A 14,659-nucleotide genomic window follows, 5' to 3' on the forward strand; every position below is an offset into this window, starting at 1 on the left:
GGTGAGGAGGAATGTATGATCTCTTGGCTTTTGATTAGCCGTATGGGAACTGAGGCCACTTTTAATTTTGATCCTGTTCATTTTGACAAGGCTGTGGTGGGTGGTGAGAAAGCTCATTCTCTGAATTGTTCCCTATTACCAAATCTCTTCAGAGAAAGTCAAGGAATGACATAGTCTGCCTGAGGGAGTGAGTTTCTCCATTTCCAAAGAGGTCAATTAATACCTGATTATGAGGCTCACATGGTGATCCTTCCCCAGATCCTCCGAACAGGAGTGGATGTGACCTCAGACACCAGGCCATCCTCATAGTTCTTCAGCTCTTTCTCATGCAACTAAACGCCACAGGACTTGAGTTGACAATCAAGAATAAATGAGAGTAGCAGAATCATTGGCATGGGGAGCAATTAGGTACTCTGGGTGAAAAAAGGGCTCAGAAAATCTAGTATCACACATCATTTGGGAATCACATCACAAGATTATGGAATAAAAGTAATAAATTGCTACCTAAATTAGTAACTCCACTGCTCTGACTACATTACAAGTGTTCTCTCCAAAGGTAGCTGTCCTATTTTAATGAGTAAAAAGGAGAACATTCTTTCCTCACAAAGTTCTACTAAGTGTCTTCTTCCATAAACCAGGTTGTTCTTACCCTATACTTGTCGGTTACTTTCCTTTGCTGGATTCAATCAATGACACTTGAAAGTATTATCATCTTCAGACATGTAATTACATTTTGTTTTAATCCATTTGTTATAAAATAAAACAAATTTTGGGGAAAATATGTCTATGCTATATTTTCTTCCATGCCATAGTTATTAGAAGTTATTAAGTATTATTTTAATAGTTTCATTATTAAAACTTGAGGAAAATATTTTGTTACTGATAGCACTAATTAGTTGCACCTTTTTTTGGTATTTTTCCATATCTGTATATTTGTTATTAAGCTTCTAGCATTGTATTTTCCCCCTACTGTTGCCTTCTTAAAATTGCCTCAAATTATAAAATCTATATGATGATCTGTATGTGTTCATTGACATATTTAAATTTTTATCTAATATGCACATTTTATATGATATTTTCATCCTATTGTAACTGCTCTGAAATCAATAAGGAAGTCCTTCATTAAAGAAAAAACAAAATACCACAAAACTCAGTGAAATTAGGATTAGATATCTATCCAGAAATATTTAGCAATGATAAAGTAGAAACATCCACTTCTCTTATATACCAAAACATGTTTATAGCTATGAAAGGTGCATTTTCTTTATTCTCTCTTTATGGAACATCCAGGTTGATTACACAGTTTGGTTGCTATGAATATTGCTGCCATGAACATGTTTGTTCATATTGATTTATATTCTTTCAGTATGGATCCAATTTGCAATAATGGTCTTCAAGATATGTGTCTTTTTTGTATCGAGTAAACTTCTATCATGATCTCCATATGGGTTGCACTAGTTTACAATGCCACACCACCAAACACAGTTCCTGATTTATTTCAACCTCTCCAGGAGTTTGTTTATTTGCGTGGTGATAGCTATTCTGGTGTGTAAGATGGGATCGCAGTGACTTTCCTTTTTATTTTCCTATGTATTTCCTATGTGGATAAGAATCTCAAACATTTCATTTATTTACTAAACACATTGGTAGTTCATTTTTGATCAATGTCTTTCTTTTTCTTTTGGTATTTGATCAATTTTTAAGTTTTATAATATTTGATTTTTCCCATTCCAAATACTCACTTTAGTAAGAAGATTTTTTTCATTACAGTGGTGTATTGCTTGGATATTTTGATTTTGTGAAGGCTAAGAGAATTTGATATTGTTCTCTCAGTCAAATTATAAGCATGTAAAAATGAAGTGAACCTGATTAAATGAAGTTCTTTCTGCACATTTTCTCCGGTACAGATTTCTCTGATTTAAGAAATGTATATTTTATGTCATACTGGATGCCTAACTAAGTCTGTGTGTGTGGATGATTCAGTAAGAATTGCAGAATTCGCCACATAGATTTTGGAGCAAAGGGTTACAGCTGGTAACATTGCAATGATTTAGAACACAGCTGAGGCTGAAGCTGTGATCCTTTCTACCTGTGTTCAGCCCCCAATCTCTTCTAATACACCGCTCATGTCCCATGCGGCAGTTTCTTTTTCTAACCGAAATGTTTCTAAAGCTTCATCTTATTCTTGCCTCCTAGTATGACAACATGAGGGGAGTGAAAGCAAGCAAGGCAGATGTGACAGAGGAATTTATTTTTTAAAATTGTGCAAATACCATACAGAGGGGTTACAATTACATGGGCAAGGTAATGAATACATATCTTATCAAGCATTGTGTCAGCCTCCTTTGATTCCCCTTCCCATCCTTTCCCAACTCCCCACCCCCACCCAGCGGTCCCCCCTCAGACCCCCCTGCTGCCAAAGTTGTAAAGTTCATTTTTCAACATAACGTCTTGCACATCTCATTGCTGCAATGGATCCACCTGTATCCCAATTTAAATAATTTGTTTTTTTTTCACTTTTCCTGCACTAAGTATGCCAACATCAAGTGCAGTGAACACAGGGGGCATACCGTGGCGGAAGGACATACAAAGCAACAAAGAAATCATCTTATAAATATGATAGAAGCAATCACAAGAAAGAAAAAAAATTGAGTTCTTATCTTGGGGTTCATTTAGCCTAACATCAACTTATCTGACAGTTTTTGCTTGTCTCAGACATGTACTAATTATTGAAAATAAGGGACCTATGCTTGTTTGGGCCTGGCTTACTTCGTTTAAAAAATTTTTGGTTGGTTTTGGGGTTTGAACTCTGGGCCTGGGCACTGCCCCTCAACTCTTTTGGTCAAGGCTAGCACTATCCCACTTGAGCCACAGTGTCACTTCCAGCTTTTACAGTGTCACTTCCATCTTATGTGGGGCTGAGGAATCGAACCTAGGGCCTCATGCATGTAAAGCAAGCACTCTACCACTGTGCCACCTTCACAGCCCTGGCAGAGGGTTTTTATCTGAAGATCCATCACACTTCGGAGCTTCTGGCTGAAAACTCCAGAAAGACAAAAGTGAAGAAAAACTTAAGAGAAAATGTAAAACAGAAAGCCACAACATTTAACCCTAAAACCAGTTTCTAGAATAAGGAGACTCAAGAACTGGTGTCACCTGAGGAGAAAGAGGAAATATTCAGGAAGAATGAGAAGGAAATATTCAGGAAGAATGGGAGGGAATAGAGAGAAAGAGACCTAGACTACTTAGAGCTGGGACCTCAATGTGAGCTTAATTTTAATATGGGAAACCAGACCCAAGGACGCAATACCTTACAATTTTGATTACTCTCTCTCATGCTACAAAGCCTATTCCAGATCTACTTCCACTCAGCATGGTGTCCATTCTGGGATCCAGACTGATTGCTGGACGTTTCCAGGGGATGCAAAGAGTGAAAACCAAAGGGCTAAAGCTCAGAAAAGACACATGCCATCACTTCTCACATGTCATTTGTCAAAGTAAGTTCTACAACCAAGCCTGGTATCAGTGGGGATGGGAGTAGATATTGAGAGCATTATAATAATATCTACTATTATTATCATATAATAATCTAACATCTATTGTTTCATCAAAGGGAGAGGGATAGCATTTCTCCCTTTTTAGGAGTATGGGACAGGGCATTCTATAGAATGTCTTCAATTGGGGGTTCTCTGCCACGGACCGGCTCTGTAGGGAGGATGGAGGATACCTAGGGGAGGAACCTGGAATAGGGGGGGAGATGGCACCAGACAACTCACACACATTAGGAGTGGATGCTGAGTACGATTTAATGCAGAGGATAAGAAACTTTTATAGCAAAAGTCTCCATAAGAAACGGCAAAAGGTTACACAATCTTACTGCAGGACTTCATTCTTGGGTGGTCACAAGCTGGTCACCTGAAAGGCACTTGTTTCCGGCTTATCTCTAAGAAATATAACGGGTTTCGATGTTTGTCACCATCTAACCATTACCTTATTTCTATAGAAGCTTTAATTGTCCCATAAGATCTTTCCTGTTCCTTCTTTAATAGTAAGGTTACGGAGGCCTAGATCTAGCAAGTCTCTTAGTAAATAAAAGAGAGTAACTGGAAGTTCTTTCTCCTAAGTAATCTCAGCAATTGCCATACATTCATTCTGTTCTAGCTGCGCCTACAGTTTCTGGTAAATCTCTTACAGACAATTCCTTCTGCTGAAGTGACTTCATGAAACCCATTGTCTACTAGCCTCCTTAAGAGGGCTTTCAGGGTTTCACTTAACTCTGGTGAGTTAGTCATATTTTTAAGACACTCATCAGATGTTGGAGTCTTCAACACTCTTAAGAAAGAGCTTTGAATAAAGGAACGTTGAGCATGAGTAAGTACAATGAGCAGCAGAAACAGTAAAAGATTAATAGGCACTCTTATACAGTGAAGAAAAGAAAAGAAAAGCAGAAACACATCTTTCCCAGGGGTTTGCCCGACTTTCCAGGAGTAGGCCTCTTTGAAGCCCTATTCTCCGAGGTAGACTTCGGTGAAGTCCCAATACTCAGAGATAGGTCTCTGTAAAGCCCCATTCTCTGAGGTAGACTTCAGTGAAGTCCCAATACTCAGAGATGGGCTTCTGAAACCCCATTCTCAGGCCTACTCCACTGGAGTAAGCCTGGCAGCTCTCTGAATCTTTTCTCCCGAGATTGTGGCTATGAAGTTTCAGAAAGGAGAATTACAATGGAAAAGTGAGTTCTCAAGCTGGGTACTGATGGCTGACACCTATATTCCGAGCCTGAGATCTGAGGATTATGATTTGAAGTCCGTCTGGGCAGGAAAATCCATGAGACTCATCTCCAATTAAAGAAAAAGAGCCAGAATTGAATTTGTGGCTCAAATGTTAGAGCATTAGCTAAGAGTGGGTAGATGGGGACAGAATCTTGGTTCTGAATTTAAACCCAGGATTGGGGGATGAGAAGAAATGTGTTCTCAGTGCATGAAATCAAGGGTGTATGGTCAACATCACTATTGATGTTAACTTTGGGGTAGAGTTGATCAGTTTTATTCTGGAAAGGATTTGTTCCACTCTTCTCTGTCCTGTATTCTTTAAAAGAAATAGCTTTGAGCAATCTATACCTAAGATGTGTGGATTGCACTGAAGCACTGGTTTCATTTTTTTCTACTTACAAAATGATACATAAGTAGTGTACAAAGGAGTTTTAATTTAATATGTCGGTTTGTGAGTACATCTTGATCAATGTCATCAATTTGATCATTCTTCTCTTCTCTTTTTTGATCTTGTCTTCTCTATCTCACCCCCTCCATTTACGTGGTCACATTTTCACACATGTACATTGAATATTATGACTGGATTCTCCCACTGAACCAGTTTGGCAAAGAAATTTCTTCATTATACAGGTAAAGAAGATGAAGAGGACTACAAGCCCAAGACAGCATAGCTATTATTTTGCATCGAGATTATTTGACTTACAAAATCTCCACCCAAAGAAGCATTATAAAAAAGAACATGGCCAGGAACTAGAAGCATCTATCTTTGTGTGTGTGCTGGTTTTGGGGCCTGAGTGCTGTCCCTGAGCTGCTTTGCTAAAGGTTAGTACTCTACCACTTGAGCCACAGTACCACTTCCAGCTTTATGGTAGTCAATTGGAGGTAGGAATCTCATGGACTTTCTATCTTGGGCTCATTTTAAACCACAATCTTCAGACCTCAGTCTCCTGAGTAGCTCTGATTGCTGGTGTGAGCCACTGGCAGCTAGCAAAACATCTATTAGTTGTCCCAATTAAACATGTGGAGCAATAGGTCATTTGATACTGGTGACACTCAGATAATGATTCCTCTACTTGTTCCTTTCTGGTGTTATTACTAGTGTGATAATGCTTGCTCAGGTTTATATCACTGTGCAATCATTGCTCCATTTTGTTCAGTAAAGAGCTTTTCAGGACAGGAGAACTGTGAGAGGAGAATATGGGATGAAAATTTTATCTGTTCTTCTTGTGGCCTGGCAAAAGCTTCTCAGAATGTTTGCAAGCAGAAATAAGAGTCCACTTCGGCCGAATAAAATGAAAGACACACACCTGACACAGAAGCAGTGCCACAGAAGGACAAACGGGAAAACTCATCCAGGCTCAGAGCGAAGCATCAGTATGAGTTATTCAGGTGCGTGAAAATTTGTGAAGATTGTCTTTCTAACCATGGAGAAATCATTCAATGCTGACATTTACAATATGTTCCAGGACTCATATCTGTTTAGGTCTGTTTCCTCTGAATCATCTTTGATAAAGACAGAAATGAGAATGTAACAATGGAACCTAATTATGTTTTCTGAATGAGATTTCATCTCTTTCACAAATCAAGTAAGGGTTGTAATGAATGACTTGGATTTCCTGAGAGAAATACGTTTGATTCTTTGTTTCTATTAAGCTTATCAACTGAATAACTTTACATAATAACTTGTTATTATAACAAGTATGAAATAATTTTTTTTTTATTTTTATAGGAGAAACCCAGTTTCTTTTTCTATAGAAAATATTTATCTGGCTTCCAACCAAAATCTTTACATCTCAGACTCCAGAGTACGTAGGATTGCAGGCATCAAATATTTTTGGAACGGAAAATCACTATGATATAGAACATGAGGAATGAAGAATTTAGACTAACAAGGAATATTTTGAAAACATTAACAAAACTGAAGTTATCAGAAACTTGCCTGCTTCAGTGAGGAGAAAAATGAGAAAGAAGTTACAGAGGCAGAGAATTGGAGACTAAAGAGAAGTGAGTGAATAGTTGTTTGTTAGAAGAGCTACTGAAGATTTCTTTTTAAGAAAATTCAGCTTGATATAGTGGTACATGTCAATAATTCTAACTACTTATGAGCTAGACTCTGGAAGGGATAGGAGGTTTGCAGTTGGTATGGTAAAATTATAATACTGAGACTTCAATATTTAAAACACACTGGTGACACATGGTGATAAGAGAGGCAGAAGTAGGAGGCTCATGGTTTGAGTCCAACCTAGGCAGTTAATAAGAAACTATCTGAAAATCAATCTAAAGCTAAACAAAGTGCTAGGTGTATGGATCAAGAACAGTTATCCAGCAAGTTTGAGGCCCTGAGTTCAATCCCTTCTCCTGAGAAAAAGAGACAAGAAAAAGGAAGAAAGATTATAATACAATTTTCAAGATATTTCCTTTGCAATTTTCTGCTACAATTTCCTTCTTCAATTGCCTTAAAATGTTTACGAAGTCACTTACACAAATGACTACCATCATTTGGGGAAATCACAAGGAAGTCTTTGCAACCAGCTTTGTAATAGAACAATTTTGTCAAGGAGATTTCAATGAGCTGAAAATGAGAGATAATGGGCTCATGAAATTGCACTTCATAGCTATGTGTCAGAATGTGAGCAGCTCATAAAGAGGATTTATTTCTTAAGAGAAGAGGAGGATTAAGTTGATTTATCAACTTAAAAAATTACGGTAAATTCTGTTGCTATTTGGGATACAATTTCAAGCAAGGTGTTAAACCAATAAAATTATGGTTGAGATTTTTATAAAAGCTGTAAGATAATTTTTTCATAGATTTTTATAGAAGCTATTCAACAATTGTTGGATAAATCACAATAATGCAAAAATGTGTTCTGTGTCATCTGATGGTGTTACCTATTTCATCATCTAGGGTTGGAAGAATGTTATCTTCATTTTAAAAATGCAGAAATGGAGGCATGAGGAGAGTTGTTGTGTTTCTGAAGGCTGATGTGTAAATGACAATTGAGATTGAGCAGAACCAGAATCCATGGCTCAGATTTAATTCATGATTTGGAAACCCCGTGACTATACTAATATCTAAAACTCTTGTGCTAGCTGGGTGACATTTTACATGTTTCTTAGAGTAGTCATCTGTTTTTGAGAATTAAAGAATATACCTTGGGAAGGTGGTTCATTGGTAGAGCACTTGACTTACATGCCTGAGGCCCTAGGTTCGATTCCTCAGCACCAAATAAGCAAAAAGAAAAAAAGCTGGAAGTGGCATGTGGCTCAAGTGTTAGAGCACTAGCCTCGAGCTGAAGAGCTGAGGGACAGTTCCCAATCCGAGTTCAGGCCCCACAAATGGACCCCCCCCAAAAAAAAAAGAATATACGTTTTGTGAAGTATTATGCACAGAATATGAAACAAGAATTCCCTGAATTCTGAAGTTCTTTATGTATTTCCCTTTAAATTATTATTTTTAAGACTCAAGATAGTGAAATTATTAACATTCCTTACATTCCAGAAAGCATTATTTGAACCCATTTGGAAGAATTTCTACAATAGTATTGTAATGTATGGGTTTTTGATGTGCTTATTTGCCTTCTCTCTGTATCTGCTTAATTGGGTTATTTATTGTATGATTCATGTATTAAGAATTCTTTTTATATTATGAATAAAAGCTATTTGACAAGAATTTTATATTTTGCTTCATTATATTAGCAAAAATGTCTGCTTTGTGTTTGAATAGATTATGGGCTTATCTGAGGATGTGCAGGACAAGAATTAAGTCACATAAAGAAGAACGAAAGAGAGGAAAAGGTGAAAAGGATAAGATAGGAAGAAAAAAGATCAGAAGTTCAGTAGAACTAAACAAAAAACAAAAAGATAATTTAAAAAGAAAAAAAGAGAAAGAAAACAAAAAAAAAAAGAATGAAAAACACACACTCACATATCCCTAAAATAAAAATTATAAGAGGAAAAAAAGTTACTGGAAAACGATTTTTTTTTCAAAAAAGGCAAAAATTAAACATTAAAAAGAGTTTTAGAAAAGAGAAAAAAAATTTATATAAGGTACAAAAAAAAAGAAGAAGAAAAAACTTCTTTGATTTTTTTGGGAGGGGTGGGAAAAATCCTGTATCTCCCATGTGTCGGTAACCAGCCTCTTGTTGGAGTCTCTTGTCTGCTTGTGGTTCTGCTGCTTGGTTGGTTTCTTAAGTCAGTTTGTTCGAACAGGCAGAAAAATGCTCTGCTTTACCCAGGATTTTGCGATCCTCCTCCCAGGCTAGTTCAATGGGAGGCAGATCTACTTTTGAGTATCACAAAACAGGGGGATGCAGTGATGAGGCTAGGTTCTGGGTAGAGTTGAGGCCTTTCAACAAACAGTGGCTTTTCCCGGGGGCTAGTTTGTGAAAAACTCACAGAGAACAGCCTGGAGCCATTCTCAGGGTTTCTGTTTACTGAATTTCAATTGATTGTCCTGGCTGCTAGAGGGAGGGTCAGCCTCTGGCTCTGATTACCCAGTGAAGAAAGCCACTCCTTGGGCTGGCGCAGGAGCTGGGTGACTTTTCCCTGGGTGGAGCTGAGTCTGGTAGGTCATGCCGCTGTTAAGTTCTTGTGATATGCTAATTTACTCGTTTTATTCCAAGGCTTGAGTTGGAGCTAGCAGCTCCTCGGAGCTTTGTCGGTATCCAAGATGGAGATCTCCTGTACTGGGTGGTGGAGGGGTGGCCTTCCCTCCTCTGCTCCCTGAGAAGGAGTGAGGATGTTAGGCTTCTACTCACACTGAGTCTTGGTTCCTGGGTCATCTCTGGTCTGTGAACTGCAGGATGAAGATGTCTGCTCCTTGTCGGTTCTGGCTGGTGTTGAGTAGAATCCGCTCGGCTGCTGCTTCTGGCTCCTTCGTCCTGGACTCTCTGTGGTTCAGGTATGGTGCCTGCGATCACCGCTGCCACCGCTGCCGCTGCTGCAGCAGCAGCTGGCAAGAGCTCAGATGTGTCTCCTTGCCTGGATTTTCCCTCTCTGGCCTGACTGTCTGTCCTGTGATGGCATACTTGGTGTGATCTCTGGCTTAGGACTGTTCACTGGAACTCTAAAACTGCTTTCTATGTGAGAGCTTGTTTAGACTCCAGCTTCTCCTCCGCCATCTTCCCAGAACCCCTATGTGTTTGAATAAAAATGGATGACATGTTTGCCTGATTTCAGAGCAACTGGGAATATTTTCATTCTAATGCAGTACTCTTTATCAGATCAAGAAAGTTCCCATATAATAATTTTGACAAATTTTTACCATTCTGCTAGTTTGAAAAGATAAGATTTATTTTAGAGTTACAGCAGGGAATTCCCCTGTGACCAGTCTCCTCTACAGGCATGGAACCCCTCTTTGCAAACTGCTGATCATAATGGAAGCAAATTTTTGTTTGTTAGGAATATAAAATCTTTTTTTTCTCATTGAATAAAACATATCAACTTTAATTAATTTTCACTGCTTTTAATTTCTATCTTAACAAATTATTTTTTAATTGTATTTTATTTTATTTGAGAACATACTGTACAGAGAGGCTACAATTACATGGGCAGGATAATGCATACATTTCTTACCAAGCATTGCGGCCTCGTCCTTTGTTTACCCTTCACTTCCCTTCCCCGCCTCCCCCCTACCCCCACCCAATTTTACCCCCCTCCCCCCACCCAATTATACCCCCTTCCCCCCCCACACCGACATTGTAAAGCTGGTTTTGACATGACATTTTGTACTTCTCATTGTTGCAACAGGTCCACCTGAATCCTTAAATGACTTGTTTGTCCCCATCTCCTCCACATGTTATACTGACATCAAATGTAGTGAAAGCGGGGGTTACACTGTGGGGGAGGGACATACAAAGCAACAAAGAAATAATCTTACAAACGCGTTAGAAACACATGCATGAAAGAAACAAAAACATTAAAATACATATTTAAGGGTTCATTTTCCTAACATCACATTATCTGACCTTTTCCGCTTGACTCATACCTATACTAGATATTGCAAATAAGGGAAAACATGGGACCTATGCTTCTTTGGGCCTGGCTTACTTCACTTAATATAATTTTTTCCAAACCTTTCCATTTCCTAACGAATGGGGAAATGTCATTCTTTCTGATGGAGGCATAGAATTCCATTGTGTATATATACCACATTTTCTTGATCCATTCATCTACTGAGGGACATCTGGGTTGGTTCCATGTCTTAGCTATGGTAAATAATGCTGCAATAAACATAGTTGTGCTGGTAACTTTAGTGTGGTCTTGTTTGTAAACATTTGGGTAAATGCCCAAAAGTGGGATTGCTGGATCATAGGGGAGATCTATGTGAAGTCTTTTGAGGAACCTCCATACTGCTTTCCAAAGTGGTTGAACAAGTTTACATTCCCACCAACAATGAAGTAAGGTTCCTTTCTGTCCACATACCCTCCAGCATCTGTTGTTGTTAGAGTTCTTGATTTTTGCTGTTCTAACTGCAGTGAAGTGATATCTCAATGTTGTTTTTATTTGCATTTCTTTTATGGCTAGGGATGTTGAACATTTCTTCATGTGTCTATTGGCCATCCTTCTTTCTTCTTCAGAGAAGCTTCTCTTTAAGTCTCTTGCCCACTTATTTATTGGGCAGTTGTTTCTTTGAGGATTTGTTGTTGGGTGGTTTAATTTTTTGAGTTCCAAATATATTTTAGATATGAGACCCTTGTCCGTTGTATGGCTAGTAAAGATCTTCTCCCAATCGGTGGGCTTTCTATTGATCTTGCCAGCAATGTCATTTGCCCTGCAGAAGCTCTGCAATCTTATGCAATCCCATTTGTCCAACCTTTCTTTGATTTGTTGTGCTTCCGGGTCTCTATTCAGAAAATTTCGACCTGAGCCAAGGAGACCTAGGGTTTCTCCTATTCCATCCTGTAATGTTATCAGAGTGTCTGCTTTGAGTTCAAGGTCTTTGATCCATTTGGAGTTGATTCTGGTGCAGGGTGATATATAAGGATCTAGCTTTAGTTTTCTACATGTAGTTAACCAATTTTGCCAGCACTATTTACTGAAGAGGCTGTCTTTCTTCCATTCTATTGTTTTAGCTTCCTTATCGAAGATTAGATGACTATAGGTCTGTAGGTTCATTTCTGGGTTTTCAATTCTATTCCATTGGTCCTGAGGTCTGTTCTTATGCCAATACCAAGCTGTTTTGATTACTATGGCTTTATAGTAGAGTTTGAAATTTGGTATTGATATTCCTCCAGCAGTGTTCTTTCCGTTGAGGAGCGTTTTTGCTATTCAGGGTCTTTTATTGTTCCATATGAATTTTTGGATTGCCTCCTCTATTTCCTTGAAGAATGAGGGTGGAATTTTGATAGGTTTCGCGTTGAATTTGTAGATAGCCTTGGGAAGTATTGCCATTTTCACGATGTTAATCTTGCCAATCCAGGAGCATGGGAGGTTTTGGCATTTTTTAAGTTCTGTGTTGATTTCCTTTTTCAAGATTTTAAAGTTTTCATCATAGAGGTCCTTCACTTCTTTGGTTAAGTTAATTCCTAGGTATTTTATTTTTTGTGGTGCTATTACAAATGGAGTTGCTTTCCTAATTTCAGCCACACTTTTCTCATTGTTGGCATACAGAAAAGCCATTGATTTTGGGGGGTTAATTTTATAACCTGCTACTTTGCCAAAGTTTTGAATCAGCTTGAGTAATTTGGGAGTGGAATCTATGGGATTCTTTAAATACAAGATCATGTCATCTGCAAAGAGGGAGAGTTTTATTTCTTCTTTCCCTATTTGGATCCCCTTTATGTCTGCATCTTGTCTTATTGCTGTAGCTAGGCATTCTAATACTAGATTGAAGAGAAGTGGAGAGAGTGGGCATCCTTGTCTTGTTCCTGAGTTAAGAGGAAATGGCATTAGTTTTTCACCATTGAGTATAATGCTGGCTGTAGGTTTGTCGTATACAGCCTTTATTGTATTGAGGAATGTTCCATGGATTCCTAATTTTTCCAGAACTTTCATCATAAAGGGGTGTTGGATCTTGTCAAATGCTTTTTCTGCATCTATTGAGATAACCATGTGGTTCTTATTCTTGCTCCTGTTGATGTGATGAATAATATTAATTGATTTGCGTATATTGAACCAGCTTTGCATCCCTGAAATGAATCTTGTTTGATCATGGTGTATGATTTTTTGGATGAATTGTTGAAGTTGATTGGCCAAAATTTTGTTGAGAAGTTTTGCATCAATGTTCATCAAAGAAATGGGTCTATAGTTCTCTTTCTTTGATGAGTCCCTGCCTGGTTTTGGGATGAGGGTTATGATGGCTTCATAGAATGTGTTCGGTAGTGAGCTTTCTCTTTCAATTTCATTGAAGAGTTGGCGGAGTATTGGTGTGAGCTCTGCTTTGAAGGCCTTGTAAAATTCCGCTGTAAAACCATCTGGTCCTGGACTTTTCTTAGCTGGGAGGTCTCTTATTGCTGTTTCTATTTCAATGCTTGATATGGGCCTGTTAAGCTGGTTTAACTCATCTTTGTTTAGTTTTGGCATGTCAATATTTGCTAGGAAAAGGTCCATTTCTGTCAAGTTCTCAAACTTATTAGCATAAAGTTTTGAGAAGTATTCCCTTATAATGTTCTGAATCTTGGTTGTTTCCGTGGTGATGTTTCCATTCTCATCTCTGAGTTTATTAATTTGGGTGTGTTCTCTCCTTTTTCTGATAAGGTTTGCTAAGGGTCTGTCAATTTTGTTAAGTTTTTCAAAGAACCAACTCTTTGTTTTGTTGATTCTTTCTATAGTTTTTTTGGATTCTAATTCATTTAATTCTGATTTAATTTTGATTATTTCTTTCCGTCTACTGGATTGGGGTTTATCTTGCTGCTCTTTTTCAAGGAGGTTTAGATGTGTCATTAAATTGCTAGTTTCCGATCTCTCCAATTTGTTGATGTAGGAGCTCAGAGCTATAAACTTGCCTCTGAGTATTGCCTTTGCTGTGTCCCAGAGGAGCTGGTAATTTGTGTGTTCATTTTTGTTGAATAGCATGAACATTTGAATTTCCTTTCTAATCTCTTCCATGACCCACTCATGATTCAGCAGTGTGTTGTTCAGCCTCCATGTGATACCGGACTTTCTTTGGTGGCTTTTGGTGTTGAGTTCTAATTTTATTCCCTTGTGGTCAGAGAGAATGCAAGGTATAACTTCAATGTTTCTGAATTTAGACAAGTTTGCTTTGTGGCCTAAAATGTGATCTATTTTAGAAAACGTTCCATGTGCTGTTGAGAAGAACGTGTATTCTGATGCTGCTGGGTGAAATGTTCGGTAAATGTCTGTTAAGTCTAGTTGATCTATGCAGCTGTTTAGATCTGCGGTTTCTCTGTTGAGTTTTTGCCGAGTTGATCTATCTAGTGGGGAGAGTGGTGTGTTAAAATCCCCAACAATTAATGTCTTTGGATCTATATGGGATTTGAGGGAAAGTAGTGTTTCTTTGATAAATTTGGGTGCTCCATTGTTTGGCGAATAGATATTTAGAATTGTAATATCCTCCTGAAGGAGAGATCCTTTAATTAGTATGTAGCGACCTTCTTTATCTCTTCTCACGAATTTTAATTTGAAGTCTATTTTATCTGATATTAGGATTGCAACTCCCGCCTGTTTATGAGGGCCGTTTGCTTGGTAGATTTTGTTCCAGCCTTTAACCTTGAAAATATGTTTGTTTTTACGGGCAAGATGTGACTCCTGCAGGCAGCAGATAGAAGGGTCTTGTTTTGAAATCCAACCAGACAGTCTATGTCGCTTAATTGGAGAGTTCAGTCCGTTAACGTTAAGAGATAGGACTGAGAGGTATTTGGGAGTTACTGCCATGTTATCCACCTTCTTGGGGGCTGTGAAAGCTGGGTTCTTCCTAAGGTTCTTGGATT

This window comes from Dipodomys merriami, unplaced genomic scaffold (genome assembly GCF_024711535.1).
Source record: "Dipodomys merriami isolate MVZ:Mamm:240054 unplaced genomic scaffold, mDipMer1.0.p SCAF_76, whole genome shotgun sequence".
Taxonomy (NCBI): domain Eukaryota; kingdom Metazoa; phylum Chordata; class Mammalia; order Rodentia; family Heteromyidae; genus Dipodomys; species Dipodomys merriami.